At 39.1% G+C, this 17487-nt stretch overlaps 1 protein-coding gene and 1 long non-coding RNA gene across 9 annotated transcripts in view; one reads left to right on the forward strand and one right to left on the reverse strand.

Annotated features, from left to right (window-relative positions):
- Window positions 1-17487, reverse strand: part of shot (dystonin-like protein short stop) — a 308131-nt gene that overhangs the window by 257366 nt on the left and 33278 nt on the right. The gene's annotated exons all lie outside the window — the stretch shown is intronic.
- Window positions 10973-12458, forward strand: LOC110831504 (uncharacterized). Its single transcript, XR_002543619.2, has 3 exons — window positions 10973-11049; window positions 11168-11286; window positions 12207-12458. It is a non-coding gene; the product is annotated as an uncharacterized LOC110831504 (long non-coding RNA).

Below are 17487 nucleotides of genomic sequence, written 5' to 3' on the forward strand. Positions count from 1 at the left end.
GTTGAATACCACTGCTTTAGAGGGTTAAATATGTAATAACTATCATAGAAAGTAATACTATTGTTATTTTTACAATTGTATAGTATTCTATGAATTGTCGAGAAGACACTATTTCATGTCTGACAAGACGTTGGATTTGAGAGAGAGACAGTATTCTAATATATGTTGGATAAATATTGAATATTTTTTTCTGGAAGTAGGAAAGAAGAGAATTTCGTTTTCGATTTACGAATTTTCACCTTACAGTTTTCGTCGAACGAATTACGTTCGAAAACCGGGGGATGGATGTAATGTGTGTTCTGTCCATGAAGACAAACCAACCCACCAGCTTTGATAAAGTTACGAACAAAAACACGCCATTAAAATGACCAACCCACAGCATTTGCAGCGTATAAAAGAAATAAAATATTTTCGTCGACGTAGGCTCCCTTGTGAGATAGGCCCCTGTTCAATTACACAGCTTCCACATGTAAAACAAGCCACTGGGCGGGCCTTGTAAAAGGGCCAGGTGAAGTCAAATTAAAAAATTCCGACCGGTGTAGATCTTCGGGCAAAGAGACTGCAAAACTCTGGCGTGGTTGCTGGAAACACAAAGGACGACAGCTGCTGCTGCATCGTAACTGTCAGTGAGCAGCTCCACACTGACGATGCTTACTTCGAGGACGGCGGTGATCGGTATCTGAAAATGGAGCAGGAACTCTCTGGCGCCATAAGTGGTTGGAGTCTTCTTGCGGCCATTAGTAATGATGACAGGTTTATCACGAGTCGTTAATAACCTCTTCGTTCGAATATACGTCGCGCATGTAACTAAGCTCTGGTTCTGGCAAAATGAACAAAAAAAACACAGTCCAGACCGGAAGTGTTTCTCAATCGGTGAGCAGCGACATTTTTAAATAAAATTCGTTCATACATATTTAACTCTAAACTTCCTTTCGCAGACGTTTGCTGCCTAGATACTCGTAACATATTTTATATCTTTCCTACTGAGGCTTAAAGTTCTCACGGCGGCTAGTACGATGATAGCCTTCCATACGTTTGCAGGGCAGGTAGGAGCATTTCTACCATGCGTTTCAAAAGGACTTGGAGAAAAGGTGAATTCGTTTTCACCGCCCATAATGTTCGCTGCGATACCACATAGAACTATCATGCACCTCACGAGTTATACAGTACAAAGTGCCTTGTTCCTGCATCGTATTTACGAGTTCTACTTTCCTGACAGACTGACTAATCGTGGCTTTCCTCAACCTCACCAGACAATACCCAGATAGAATCTTAAATCAGGCCACAGCTGCGTCCTTACACATCCTTTCCACTACACCAACCTGAACTACTGAAAGCTTAGTTAAATAAACTGTACTTGAATAAAATCATCATTGCAGAACGTTGTATCGTTTTCAGCACTGTTGCAACTAGGACCCATAGCAGAAATTAAACTACAGAAAACAGCTGACTGATAGTCACTAGTAGCGACTTGGCAGAACGAAAATATAGACACTGAACGAGAAAAAGTATGATGCAAAAATACGTGAGATGCAGTACACATGATCACAGGAGTTAGTACCGGCAATGACTAAAAATATTTGCGATGTCATACACTTAAGCATTGTTTCGTGTAAGTGACGTCAGAATACGTCTTGTAGTTTACGGATCGAATAAATAAACAATTTTCAGTAACATAAGAACCACTCAAGTCTTTTTTAAACTGGTTGTCAGTAGAAAGTGTAGGATATTGTACTCCTACTTTAGCGATCGAAACAAGAAACAGAACAAGAATGCTGAAATTCGGCTAAATGCTCCATTGAAAACAGGTAGAGACTAGTGACGTATTTAAAACGTCTTACACCTCGCACGTGCTTGTGACTGACCTATAAGTGAGGTTCATGATAAAACTAGCAGAACAAATTCTGATAATGCTTGTTTTTATGTAAATTCATTTCTAAAACCATTATCCCATCTACGTCCGAAAACGCTTAATGTCACAAACTCCATAGAGCACAGTCTCTCTAGAGAAACTGACAGTCGCTCAGGTTGTCATGAAATTCCTCACCATTTACAAAACCCTAATATTCTTTACCGTTCGCAACAGCTCGCTACAACAGGATCTATCCTGGACCAATTAAGCCTATTCTAACTTGCGCCATATTCGCAAAACCCCGTTTAATATTATCCCGTCAAATGCGCCCAGATAACCCAACTGATTATTCTTCCTTTTTTTTATTTAGTATTCTGTCTGGCGACAGGTCCATATGAACAGGATCCTTCCATCCTTTTCTCGGACTGGGACCTGTTCATATACGTTCTTGGCAGATGATCCAGAAGTGGTTTGCCATTGCCTTCTTCTGTGTGTGAATGGAGTAATTGTTGGGAGAAACCGGGGAAGCCCCCGGAGGAAAACTCCGTGTTGCCTAGACCACGGCCTTGCCCAACACAAGTTATAAATTCGGGCACCGCCGGGAATCGAACCCGAGACCCCAGGATTACAAGGCCAGCGTTCTAACCGCTAGACCACCGTGGCGGTTTATTCTTCCTATCCGTGATTATTTCTCAACGCTTCACACATTTGCGATATTCACATCCGGTGTAAAACTGTTCTCCCAATCGGGACTCTTGCTTTCATATTTCTGAACAAATCACAAGACTCTAGCCCACAGTCATACCTCGGCTATATACGGGAAAGGGTAGTCTCAGATTTGGAGATAATCCGGAACAGAGTACAGGCAATAAGAACATAATAGGACTCGTGAAAAAATTATATTTGAATTATCATTAAAGCAGTTCGGTAGAATAGGCCTCTTTGTAATCATTCTTGAGCCACCAATATCTACAAAGACGGCTCACACTGGGAGAAAATTGTAATCAATTATTGTCACTGATGCATCCTGTTTGTGTTATCATACGACGAAGCACGTTCACGACTTCAAGGTAATTCTTAAAGCCTCAGTTTCGAATTTCCTAACTTTCGGATTTAACCAGATCAAGTGATAATCAAACTTACAAAGTCCAACGTGATAAGCAGGGTTTTACTGTAGGCAACCTTTAAAACAAGATATGAAACTCCCCACGCCCTCTTGTAAGAAAACGTTCTGTTTGTAAAATAGTTTCGTTCCCACGAATAATTTATAAGTCATATTTACGACCCACACAAAGGCAAGCGCTTTCGTTGTTCAAATATACATAGCGTGGCCTAGAGGTGCTAGTATTTGGCGATGCAGATAGATTTTCTAGACCGTGGGCCTTCTATGCGACGACCACAAAACAGAGGACAGCACACAGTGGAGGAGTGTAGCTTATCTGTAAGCAAAGCTGTCCCATTACAGGCAATGTAGGCGCTTGGGTGGAGAGGTTGCGTAACTCCTACCTATTCTTAACATCGGTACTAGGTGGGGGTGAGTGGTTAGCGTCACTCCCCGGGGAAAGGAACCTGGTACCCATTGGATAGGAGGCTGGGGTGGGCCCCAGAGCCGGTCTGGACGCAGAGGCTGAAGGAAAAATCATCTGCCTCCGTCGGGAATCGAACCCCAGTCGTCCAGCCCTGCGTCCCAAAATTTTTAATTCAGTTTTCATTCCCTCCATACTCCAAATGATGAAGGCAGCAAGTACCTCTGAACCGTTTGTATATTTCTACCAGATTACACGCCGCAACAACTCAGAAGACAGCCATTTTAGAAAACTTATTTATTATCCTATTACTCAGCCTGTTCTGTGTGCTTAATGTAATTCTGCAATGCTAGCTCGGTCTGTTTGTTGACATCACTCAGCACTTCGTAAAGAACGCCAAGAACGAACGCACTATTTGCAATTTCCAACAGACGTAATAAATACTAAAGCAATGATAACAAACAACTGATGTTCATTTCTTAAAGCGACCTCTTTATAGCCTATGAATATGTTTATTTATTTAAAGTTTTGACCTTTAGCAGACGTCGTTATTCCAGATAGCGCGCGAAGCATTCGGTGTGGCGTGCCTGACCACTTCTCAATGAATAACACTGCTAGTCAGGCACTAGCAGATCTATGCCATGATGAACAAGAGGTTCATCGCTTGCTCATTGAGACTGCAGCAAGTGATTTAAGTTATGACGAAGTCGTTTCACAAAGTACACATTTTTTCCTTCCAAAAGCATCTTTTGCGATCTTGCATATCGACTTGGTTTTTATGTTAATTTGCAATTACATATTAATGGCAGTAGCTCGGTTACTGTAGAAATCACCATATTTCAATCTCCGGCTTGGACAAAGGCGTGTTCTTCAAGCCTTCGCATCCAGACCGAATTTTGGGCTCATCTACGCCCCTAACCAATAGGTTAATGGCGTAAAAAGCCCCTGTCTAGCGCCGAGGTCAAAAACGAGTGGGAGGAAGACCTCCTTTACTCCCAACGCACCTCCACAGCGTGTTCCGAGAACAGCTTTATTTTAAACATTTTGCTGTGTTATGAGAATCACACTACAAAACACAAAATGGAGTCAGAAATAACTTGTCCTTAAATTTTGTTAAATACTCATCGAAACAAAAGTTGTTGATGTGGCCTGTATTTTTTATGTTATGTACAAATTATTATACGAGCCGGTTTTGAGAAAACTTGTACAGTAGGGGTTATGCTTGATGAATAAGTTAAGGCAGATGGTTAGCTTCGCACTCAGGCCGCTTTACTCTCGAGGAAAACACTGAGATACTTTGGAGAGAAGGTTCGGTTAGCCCCCAGAGCCGGTCTGTACGAGATGGCTAATAGAGATAAATCCTGTTAAGGATTGAACTCCGCTTCGTAATCCAAAATTAAACTCCACTGAAATCCGTTCATCACTTTCAGACAAGACAAACTTCCCATTACGAATCCTTGTATGCTTAAAAATTGATTTATTAAACATTCATTCAAATGAAACGACCTTAAAGAGAGACGAAGGTACTCATGCACAACGGATTCAGACATGTACATGTCTATAAATCTGAACACCTGACGGGATCAAAGGGAGGAACCAGAAAGAAATCTACATCAATCAAACTGTCAGCTTGAATGTGAAAATGATTGTGTTTCTATCATGACAATGGAGTTGCTACATAGCGCATGTCAACTGGATAACCAACCTTCAGTTGAGATACTGGGATGAGCAGAAGTTATTAAACGGAACACGCCCGGTAAGAACTTTCTTGAACTGTTTACCGCGCAATATCCTGGTTGCCGTGATTTTTCTCAGTGCCTCTATACCACGTTTTCGTCTCTCCAACATTTTAAAATTCCCAAATCACCGTGACCTGTCCTCGAACCGTAGTAAGCACATTTATAAACCAGGAAGCAGTTGTCTGGGAGTGACAAGTGAAAAACACCGGGGTCAGCACTAGGGTTTATACAAAAACCAACTTTTGATAAAACCAGTTTTCGAATTCCAGTATTTCCAAAAAAAACCGGTTAAACCGGTTTTCGAATTTTTACAAAAAAATTAATTAAAACAGTAAAAAATATTTATACTTATTTTAAAAAGCCAGTTTATTTAATATTTATGGAACTACAAAAATATAACAAAATAAAATATACTCCATACAAAACCAAATAAAAACTAAAATAACTAAAATCCGTATAAAATATAAATTATTAATTTTTATTTCATTTAGTATTTTTCTTCAGGAAATATGATTTCAAAAAAACATAAAATGTCCACTGAACGATTACTTAATCTTGTTCTTATTCTAGATACAAAAGTGCCTGAAATAGAAAATACTCTCTCACTGGCTACTGAACTTGGTTTTATCGTTTTCAGGGCATCAAATAATAAATCTAAATTCTTTGTTCTTTTATTGGTTGCCTCAAATACCGAAAGTTCGGCCTTCAGTGTCTTCGGATTTGATATTAATTCTTCAGGTTCCTCAAGAAACCTATTAATTGATTTTTCCATGGCTTCTTCTAGAGCATTGCCCTGATTAATAGTTTCTCCGTCTCCGATATATTCATCATTGGAATCTGTTTCCATACAAGAATTTGGATATATTCTAGACAATATTTTTTCAGATAACTTAATAATATCGAGTTCTGAAGCTAGTGGAAATACACTAGATTTCTTTCTTGAAATGTTTTGTGGATTTGCAAATATATCAAAAGAGTTACCAATCCAACTTGTCTTCATTCTTGAATTTGGAACTAATTTCAGTCTTTAAATTTTTTAGTTCATTGAACAGAAATTTTTACATATTAATCTATCTAAAACCGGTTTTTTTAAATTTTAAAAACCGATTTTCGAATTTTACAAATTTATAAAAAAAAACGGTTTTTAAAACCGACAAACCCTAGTTAGCACATTCGCCGGATATCATCCCACTGAATTATCGTAGATTCATTTGCTGGTACACCGATGCCAAAATATTGTGGTTCTTTCGTGTCGATGAATATGAACTAACAGTGGGTTATCGGTCAGTTTACTGGAACGCAGGCCTCTGCACCTATAACAAATTTTATTGTGAACTGACTCCATAAACGAGAGAAGGAACATTATTAGCGTGGCGGCGCAAAAGTGCGCAACGTTTGAGAATTCCAGTACCTACAGAGACAGACAATCGCAGGTAGAATGCAGGGCAAACATTTTCACAAACATTAAATGATTATATCACAAGCTAACGTCAAAAACTGTCTTGTTTCATGCTATAGCACAAATCAACTACATACTTACTCTATAAATACAGCACTTGCATATGGAAGTTTAGTGAATATGAATCAGTGCTAATAAAGATTTCGTACCGGTTGTGTGAGAAAATAATGCAACAAAAAAAAGGCTTAAAGACGAACAAGGCAACATAATGAATCGATTAATCACCATGAAAGCTAAAAATCAGTTACGGCAATGGTAAGAAAGAAACATAAATATATTATTAATATTATGTAGATGAACTTTTTAAAGCTCCATTTAAGGGGGGAGGCATCTTGAAGCCTGTCCATCTGTTTCGGACATTAGTAGTCCGCGCATACCCACTAGGTCTGCAACAGACTACACCAATTTTCACTGTACTACGCAATTTCAAGGTCAGACCCTCAGCCAGATGTGTTTTGCTGTCAATGCAGTCTGTAGGAACATCGACATATTTACAAAAGATTGTATTTTACTTACTAATATTAGTCAACTTTTTAAATTAAAACAACTTTTATGTTTTATCCCCTTTTCTGACAATGGTGCGAAATAGTGTCTTGGTAGGGGGGGGGGCGCTTATCCACAGCCCAGGTTAGAGACTAGCTCGGTCAGAGGGCCCAACACACTGAGCTTTTGTCATCTTTTCACCGGAAGACGGAAGTAGAAAGAAATTCCGGAACGACGCGGTTTAAAGGCTCCAGACGTTGGAAACAAAGTCCAAAAAATATTTATTACATAATTGAAAAAGTTAATTATTGAAATCTAAACATTACAATTTCATGAGAACCTGACACTGTATCTCATTTACTACTAGAAGAAAATTACTTGGTCATTCGAGAATGCCGAAAGGTTATCCAACTGTGGATTGTGGCCTTAGAACTACGACCCTGCTTCATCTCTTTTCTGGCGTCCGGCGTCACCCTGAGCGCCGAGGGAAAGCAATGAAAAAATAATATACGCGCCGTCGAAAAGGAAAGGGGAGCTGTAATTCGGAATGAATGTATTTTCGGACCCTAGTTCATATAAATTTCTTATCGACGCCTTTTAGTTCATATAAGTATTACAGGTATATACCATTAGCAGAACAGTTCATGCACCGAGCATATTTTTTCATAAGACACGTGACACATCTTGAGCCCTCCAATATAAACACCCAAGCACATCGATAAATGTATTGATGTTTAGGACTCTTAATGAGCCGATCCAAAGCTGGTACCAATATATCTTTAGCTGTTACACTTTTCTGCCTACAGCTAAAGGAAAATATACTTCCAGTTGCTTTAAAACGATACTTTTCCTGCAGCTCACTGATCAATCGGAGTCTTCTGCAGATATTGCCCGCTGGATTCCTTCGCACTTGAAATCCCAGGTGTGAACACTAAAATTACACCTTTTAAAATTATTTAGTCATGAAACTAAGAAACTGGAAATAAATGTGCCCATATGTTCGACATTAACACCACTTTGGGGTTCATTTTTTTGATTTTATCTTCTTTAATATCGTAAAATATCCGTTCCAGGGTTCGTGGTTTCAGTAAGTTGTTTTTATTGATATATATGGAATAAAAAAAATAAGCTTTGCAATTGAACCAGAGGACAAATTCCAGTCTGGTTTACAGACGAGTATGTTGTATGAGTTTTCCATGTTTTTAAATATATCGTTCATCTCAACTTGAACGAAATGCATCCTAAAAGCCTGTTCTGCGCACGGGGTGTATTATGACAGGGCAATTGAAAGCTGCTTCACTTGTTTTTATTTCCGGCCGATTTGTTTTTCACGTCGATTTGCACGCCATTTTGACTTGTTGATTAGCGTGACACTAATTATTACGCCGCGCTGTCGGTTCAAGGCTTGTACCTCGTCCGATTCGGTGCCTACCCACTGTTCCACACGGCTGTCTCCCATGTTTTGTCTGCGCTGAAAACTTTGGTTATGTCTCATGAGTGTGAGTCAGACTGCTGACTGCTACGTTCAAGAGACTTCTAATGTGGCGACTGTTATCTGACGTGTATGCTATAATAACTATCAGCAAGGAAATTAGAGGCATAAAACGACTGACAGTCTATCACATGACTAGTGACGCAAATGTTGCAGTTTGTGGCAACAGATTTACAGCTATGCTGTTAACACTTTGAAGCCGAAGCTCGAATAAATAATATTAAATATTTCAATCCCTACCTCAAATAAATAAAGGCCATTTTGATTAATTCTGTTTCTGACGAGAAAACATTCTTGTATAACTTCTACTGTTCAGACGCAATTTTATTTTCATGTTATTTTTCAACCAAAACGACCATAAAATTAAACGTATCTTATTAAGATTTATCCTGACAAAAATGATAATAGTCAGATGTGTCGAAACGTTCAGAGATTTAAAACAAGTCACTAAAATTATTGGTTGTCTGTTGCTCAGCAACTTACCAATATATCAAACAATTATTGTCAACTACCACTAATTACACTGTTTACACTTGATTACGATATCCCGTCACTAATTATTATCGCAGTCAACTTTAACCACATACTTCCGATCGGAGTGGAAAACGCAACCAAGTAAACAAACCACTGCAGACACCACCACATACTTATGTACTCCATTACACATTTCAACGTCACTCCCCTAAAACCTGCTTACAACGGAATCCCAAGCCAACTGAACATTTTTCAGTCTGAGACAGCTTACTACTAAGCACAATGCATTGGGACGTCCCGGATTCAAATATCAGCCCAAAGACCTGTTATCATGACGGTTTTTAAAATGGGGGTGGGGCAAGACCGGAAGCTGTGACACTGCGGTCACGTCATCCCCTCATAGAAACTAAATGACTCACAACTTACAGGTAAGATTTCTTAAAAACATGTTGCACGATATATGAGAGCAGATAACAAATGAAGTCGTAAGATAAGAATTACGTGTTATTAATTAATGAGAAGGCGGACAATATAAAGAAGCAGCGAGGGCAGAAGGTATAAGAATTCATAAACTACTTATAAGAGATAGGCCTAATGGACGCCTAAAGAAAAGGTAGGAAGATAACAGTTGTACCAACTTACGAAAAATCCAACGCTATTTTAGAGCTTGTAAATTGGACAATTTTGAAACCTAGACACTACCTCAATGACAACTTAAAGCACCAATAAGATCATAAAGCAGACACCCGGTCAGGGTATCATCAGCTTCCAAGAAAAGATCGGCCTAAGGTGACGTAACATCAGCATGAAAATGACCGACAAAGGGATTTTGACTACAGAATTATAACATAATTACCACGGAAATAAAATGACATTGAAAAAATAAGTTTCAAAGTAAAGGTCGCAATGAATCACAATTGCTTAAATTGAGGAAGCAAAGCCTTCACATTCAACCCACTTTAACTTCTAAATGCGCCGCTTATAATATGGCGCCGCGGTGAATTATAGACACGTAGGTTTGTGAAAATGAAGTACAAACACGACTCTTTGGCCTATGTCCTTGGGTAAATACGGAGCAGTGGGTCGAACGAATGACGTGACCGCCGATACCACTCGATGTTGAGCACGGAACAACGGCGGACTTTTGAAATATCGACCCAGAGTTCTGAAACTTCTCACGGTTACTGCCATGACTCATGAATTTCAATTGTGAGGGGGCACGACGAGAAACCTTCGCCAGGAGGTGGCCACTAACATTTGAAATTCGTGATACTGAATTCGATATTGCATCGCTTCTCAAAAATTTTGCCTCTGGTACCGAAAACCTGAAAGTTAAAAAAAGGGAGAAACACAGATTTAGGATCGTTGTAAATAATATGCCAAAGATGACATTTGAAAACATTTGAGGTTTTCACAGCGGTGAGTTTGAAGATTTCTGTCTTCTGGGTTGTTGCGCCGTGTAGTCTGGTCGACGTTTACCATCGTTTCAGAGGTCATACTGCCTCCATCATCAGGGCGATGAACATTTGAAATTAAGAGACAGCAAAAAACAGAATGATAAAAACTGCATACTGGGGAGCTTCATAATTCGTACTCTTAACTAAGTCTCGTTGATGATAGTCAAGGAGGACAAGATGGGAGGAACAAGGATAAAATTATAAAAGTGACTAAAATATAACTCAAGAAACCTCAAGGGAAGACCTAAGCGTAGACGGTAGGTTGTATTATATTATATTTATTTAGTGTTCTGTCTGACGACAGGTCCATATGAACAGGATCCTTCCATCCTTTTCTCGGACTGGGACCTGTTCATATACGTTCTTGGCAGATGATCCAGAAGTGGTTTTCCATTGCCTTCTTCTGTGTGTGAATGGAGTAATTGTTGGGATGCCACGGAGAAACCGGGGAAGCCCCCGGAGGAAAACTCCGTGTTGCCTAGACCACGGGTCATAAAGAAGTTTTACGTTTAAGGTCACGACAGTCTGTTTTACGGTTCAATGGAAGACGGGGAACATCTTGACCAGGTAAATGACTATCAGCTTCTCGATGAGAACTCAGCTCAACGGAATTAGTTGATTCAGGTTCATGTAAAACAGTTATTTTCGCTGAGTTCGTAAAATAATTTAAATTTAATGCTTTAAGGAAAGAATACGAGCATAAATTCAAGCCTCACAAGAGGAACTGGAAATGAGATGGCCGACCACAGCGTCTAATGCTGAATTCGAAAAGCTGGAGAGAAATAGGTTACTGCCTATTTTAAGGTACGTTCCTTAAAAAATCTGAGGAAAACTATTAATCACTTGACGATATTGTTCTGGGTTTTGACGCAGATAGATACCAACGTTTCGGGAAAAAAAGTGGTACCTATCTGCGAGATTACAAGGCATTACAACTCAGAAGAACAACATTGTCGCCTTCAACGTCGTGAAAACACCAAATCTCACCTTTCAAGTTACATATACAGCTCACCGAATACCAGAGTTCACCCAAACTTATTACAACGAGGAAGTAAGCAAGACAAGTTTTGACAAAGAGAAACGGGAGAAATTTTTAAAAATGAGATTGTTTTTTTTGACGTAAATACGTCTATAAGGAAGGGTCATTCGGCAAAAAAGTGTAACGAAAAAAGGAAACGAAAAAGGGGAACGAAAAAGTGTAACATTGGTTACCTAGGAAACGTCATCTGCTTACTCGGCATTGTTGTTACCTAGGAAACGTTACATTACATTACATTAAAATACATTTCATTACATTACTTTACAATACATTCAGCTACCACAGACCCATCTTAAGCGTAACTAATTCAAGTTAAATAAGCAAAGTCTTAATCAAACTTTACTCAATTGTAAAGCATGTATAAAGGAAATATTTAGAATAAAGCCAATATATAAACTTCCTTTCCGTATAGACGTATTTACGTCAAATTCAACCGTGGTTCCGCTATCAACTTTTTCGCTATCAACGGCTTTCTTGCAACGGTTATTAGCGCCAAAACTACCGAACTGATCGCCAAAGCACTTCCATCTTTGACCCTTCAAAGCCCATTTTAACATTCAGTAACTCCACATTCTGCCCACACAATGTATTCACGGGTTTCGTACGACTGTCAGTATATACATCGATTATTTCCTCAAACATCATCAGCCGGTTTATCTTTGAAATGAGACGTGTTTTCTTTTAGGTACTAACTGGATGTTTAAACATCAGACTAGCTACGGTCAAATGAGACTCCAGGAGCTGTAACAGAGTAAGACCCCCCACCAAGCATGACAAATTTGGCTGCAATTTGGTCAGAATGGTCAGTAGCGGGCCACTCCTCAATACCGAACAATCAATTAGACGTTTCAATAATAGAGGAAAATATTACTATGAAAAAACGAGTATAAACAATATGGCCGAACATCTTGTCGGTAAGAATGAAACCTAGAGAATATAATTTGTAAACCCTTCGCTACTTTTTCTTGTTATTCTGCTTTCGTTCCAGACCACGATTTCAAAGCTGTTATTTCAGAGTCTCTGTTACTCAACCGGAACTTGACAAACACATAATATTCCTGTATTACAGATTCCAAGAACATTTATCTTATTTGCAGTAAGAGGACAAGGTGAGGCATTACCGCTACGAACACAGACCCACCTCAACATTCGTGATTCCCGGTTGGGCGTTACACTCGCTCTTTTCGTTTTTAAAAAACATTATTTTTTGGCATAGTAGTGCGTTCGTTTTACGAAAACGTCCCAGAAAAACAAAAGGAAATGCTGTTAAATTACAAAGAAGTTCAACTTCGTTAACTTCAGAAACTACGGAATCCGACAACGTCTCTCTTAATGACTACATTCCTTTCATTAATTATCCTCCATAAACCTCCAGCCGCCATAATTTAAGACCGTTACGTAATCTACAAAAACATTTGTTAATACCGGTCCTCGTCTTACAACAGTAGACCCTACATATTCGTTTATTGTCATAAACTCATTTAATGTCATACCTTAACGTTCAAATCACTTTCTCACGTCAGCCTGCAACACTCATTCATCGCATTTTTTTTTAAAAAAATCAAAATTACCTAGATTACTATATAAATTCATTCCTCTCAGGAACGTAGCCCACAATTTTAACAGTCTATTTGGGGAGGGATTATGTATAAAAATTCTTCGATTTACGGAGCGTTTGCCAGGACCACCGCTCGTAGGTGTATACCTACAAAAGACACGTATTTTCACTATAAATCGAAATGAAACTCACAGTAAGAGATGTGACAGAGTCAAAACAGTAGTGTTATCTCACGGAAAACAGATCAGACCAGCCAACGAAAACAAAAGAAGGTAGCCACAGAATAAACAATCCTAATTCCATTACTTAGCGTGTTCCAAATAGCAGTCATAACTAGGTCGTGAACAGTGTTATTATAAATGATAAATTTATATCGTATATAAACTGACAGATGTATTAACAAGTGGTTTTGTTTGTTACATGATTGTGTAGGCCTATGTTCTGTATTTGTATGAAACTTAGAATGCAAATAAATTCTATTTTAAACAAATATAAAGTCAGTCAAGTAACTGGTTAAAGGACGATCGACTGGAATTCGATCCCTAATAGAGTAAAAGGATAAAGGTGAACAATATGAAAGAAATCACTGTTGATTAATTGATATCACTTACAATTTTAACCAGTCACGGTATCTGCAATATTTTAGGAAACATAAGAAAAAAATTATGGATCTCTATAAAACTTCAGAACAAGACAGAGGAAAGATGCAAAGAGATCAGATACTATAAAGGCCGTCGAAGAATGGACATTCGCAAATAAAACATTTGGAAACTATATGTACTCTACTGGAGTAAAAGATTAACGGAAATGTTTGTAAGTTTTAACAAGATAATCGCACAATAGTGAGATAAAACTTATTTATCCATGCAATCGCCTCGACTTTATATGGATCTGGTCCACAAGTCAATACGTTTCCTGATTTCATTAGAACGTATTGTTCTCGGTTTGGGCCTTGAGCCATTCTTGCACTTGAAGATGGCTGGTTTCTGAATTGTTGCTGCGTGTAGTCTGGTAGAAGTTTACCGACGTATCAGAGGTTCTTGCTGCCTCCATCATCAGGGATCATCGCAGCAAAGACCTCTGAAACGTCGGCAAACTTCTACCAGACTACACGCCGCAACAATTCAGAAGACAGATTTCTTCTGACTCACAGCCTTGAAAACCTCAAATCCTATGTACATGCAACTCTTTTCCATGATTAAAATACAAGTTTAAAAGTGGTAAGGGTAAAAAAATCGGCAATAAACAAGCATCACCACCACAGAATGCAAACGAGCAGTTTGGAAACGTGTAATCCACGGGAGTATATGAAGTAGACCCATAACTTTCCATTCTTATTTTCGTTGCAAACTGAATGGCTTGAAAAACTTTCCACTTGCTTTTTCTGTCGCATACGGAGACAGAGGCATTGGCTAATACTATCTTATTAGAGCTTTAGTTACATGACGTCAGCCTTCCGGCAATTTAACATATTTAGCTCTCTGTAAAGCACCAGGAGTCTGAACCCATTCCACCTCGTCCAAATACCGTCATTCTTGTTTCTGACGTATCAGATAAGGAAGGTGGTTGAAGGTACGTCAATTTATTTAAGCATCATCATCGTAATTAATTAACCTCAAGTCTTGTTCCGGTTTCGAATACTAACATTGTTTCTTCCATCTATTCGTCATGAATCTTCAGGGTCGTCTGCCCTTCGGTTAAAACTGACAGAAGAAAATTCTGTCCAGCATTTCAGCAACGAGATACGAACATAGTAGTGCAGCACAGATAATTTTATTTAATTATCTTCGGATTTATTTTCAGATCAACTTCCTCATTAGCGGTTAACTGAGTTCTTTTATTTATAGTTGCGACAACTAAATTAACATTAACAATATGGCATATAAACTGGTGTATTTATTAAGTTTAGATAAAAGTTCGAGCATACCATTTTGAAAACACTGTTATCCTCATAAGCATCGGTATCATAATAACAGAAAGTCACTGTCATGTTCGTAATCATTCGTAGGGCAACCCTGAGTTCTGGACAAGATTGAACCCAGGCTATTATTTTAACCCCTGAGTATTTACGTCATCTTGGAATTTGCGCAAGCTGCAGAATAATGTATAAAATCCCACGTGAGCATAATACAGCGTGCCATTCTAATGCAATTCAACAACAACAACAAAATATTTCAAAATAGTTCAAAAATAAAATCACCAGCGGGTCCAACCCCATGTGCGAACATGGTATATTCAAAAGCAGAATATGTATTCAGCCTCGAACATACATCGCATTGAAATCGTTTGCCGTGTTTGTAAACCATTTAACAATCCTGACAAGAAAGTGCCAAATAAGTCAATACACTGACTCGTAACAAAATTTCGGGACACGAGAAGTCTTTGGCTGTGACAAGCGCTCATCGAGCGATGAAACAGCTGATATTATGGCCGAACCTATTTCGGGCAGTGGCAACAGCTGCAAGTATTCCACGTTGTGCTTGTAGGGGTTTGTGCGTTGTAGTTACGATTTCAAATGGAACATTCTATAGAATCAGCAAGCCAGTTCCTAAGACAAGCCGAACGATTGATCCATGTTGATCAGAAAAGTAAAATTGACAAATGAGAACAAATTTTAACTGCTATTAAAATGATTTTGGGTCCAGTGGCGGTGTCTTGTGAACACGTTAATGTATTTTCGGGCTCCATAAAACCGAAGAATGTCTTGACTATGAGATTCCAACAAAGACTCTGCCCATATTTAGGAGCGAGGGAAACCATGACAATTTCTAATAAAAATAAAGTGGCTTTCAGCAGTTTGAGGCAGATACACGTTGGTCAGAGCCTTGCTGATTTTAAAGAACGACATAACGTTTTGAAATCGGCATGAAGGATGTTAGTGCAAATGTTAGTAGCAAACTTTGTAGTTCATAAATCTTCCATGCATCCTGAACACGGCGAGCTGCAAGTGGCTGACTGCTTCAATGGATGGCTGGCTGGCTCTAGGAACAGGTTTTACGTCGTTAATTTTCAATGGTAGGTTCGTATACTGAGATTCCACGATCGAATCCTGACTCGACAGCGTTACAGGCACAAAGTTGTATTAGAAAATAATGCTGTATTGGACCATAACTCTGACGATTTACCGACCTAGAAAGGCCAGACTCCAGACTACATGAAACAGTGTCCTAAAACAGCGTCCGCCCTTGAAACCCTATCCTACGCAAGAACATGGTTTTCATACAAATTTTTTGTTACAGACAGATGTCTTCTGGGTTAATGTGCCGTGCAGTCTGGCAGAAGTTTACAAACGGTTCAGAGGTACGTGCTGCCTTCATCATCTGGGGTATGGAGGGAATGAAAAATGAATTAAAAATTTTGGGACGCAGGGCTGGACGACTGGGGTTCGATTCCCGACGGAAGCAGAGGATTTTTATTTTAACCTCTGCGTCCAGACCGGCTCTGGGGCCCACCAAGCCTCCTGTCTAATGGGTACCGGGGTCCTTTCCCGGGGGTAAAGAGCGGCCGGGGCGTGATGCTGACCACTCTCCCCCATCTAGTGCCGAGGTTAAGAATGGGTAGGAGCAACAGATTTACTTGATGGCTCATCAAACTTCAGGCTCTTTTCTGTCCGAAATATCAGACCTACCATTAAAAAACCCCTAAAGAATCAGCTAGTAGCACATGACATTGAATCCATTCTTAAAATCTGACAGTTCAACTCACAAGAACGTGGCAGGAACTGAAAATTGCGCGTTGGCACACTGCACAATATGATAAATATTAACATTTTAAAACTATGCCGTGATGGGAGACTACGCAGGACACACGTATGAACAATTTGATTGGTTAAGGACTACGTAATAGGGTGGAGCCAACAGACCTTGAGAGAAGGGGAAATAGCTTTATTCTGAATAGACAGTCCTGTATACCTCACAGTTAAAGTAGGGCAGATATTTACATAAAATGGTTGGAGCATACATACTATCTCATCGCCAGATATGAAACACGGGTCACACAAGCTTACATCACCTGCCTAAATAGAAAGTAATGCTTTAACTGCAGCAACACAAAAGGATATGAATCATACGCCGTCGCACAAAAATACGATAATTCTTACACGCCAGCGGTCCCCTGTATTATGCAGAGTTGGAACCATATTCGTCCCTTGTTATCGACACGCCGGTCGCACGATAATAAATGAGAGCTGTTTGTTGAAAAGGCTTTACAATTTATTACAAAAAATGGTACCTAGTTACGCCTATAAGTTCACATATTAACCATTGCTTTTTTTTAACAAAATCGGTCATCATAGTGAGATATTTGAAGCTCCATTTACTAAATCATTTATTCAGTAACAGGTTTAATTTGTTATTCCGATTGGAATGTATCCCTCCAAATGTTTATCAGTATGACGCGCCATAGTTCT

Source organism: Zootermopsis nevadensis, unplaced genomic scaffold (assembly GCF_977971745.1).
Source record: "Zootermopsis nevadensis isolate Lab colony 2312 unplaced genomic scaffold, Znev_1.0 Znev_ptg000006l, whole genome shotgun sequence".
Taxonomy (NCBI): Eukaryota; Metazoa; Arthropoda; class Insecta; order Blattodea; family Termopsidae; genus Zootermopsis; species Zootermopsis nevadensis.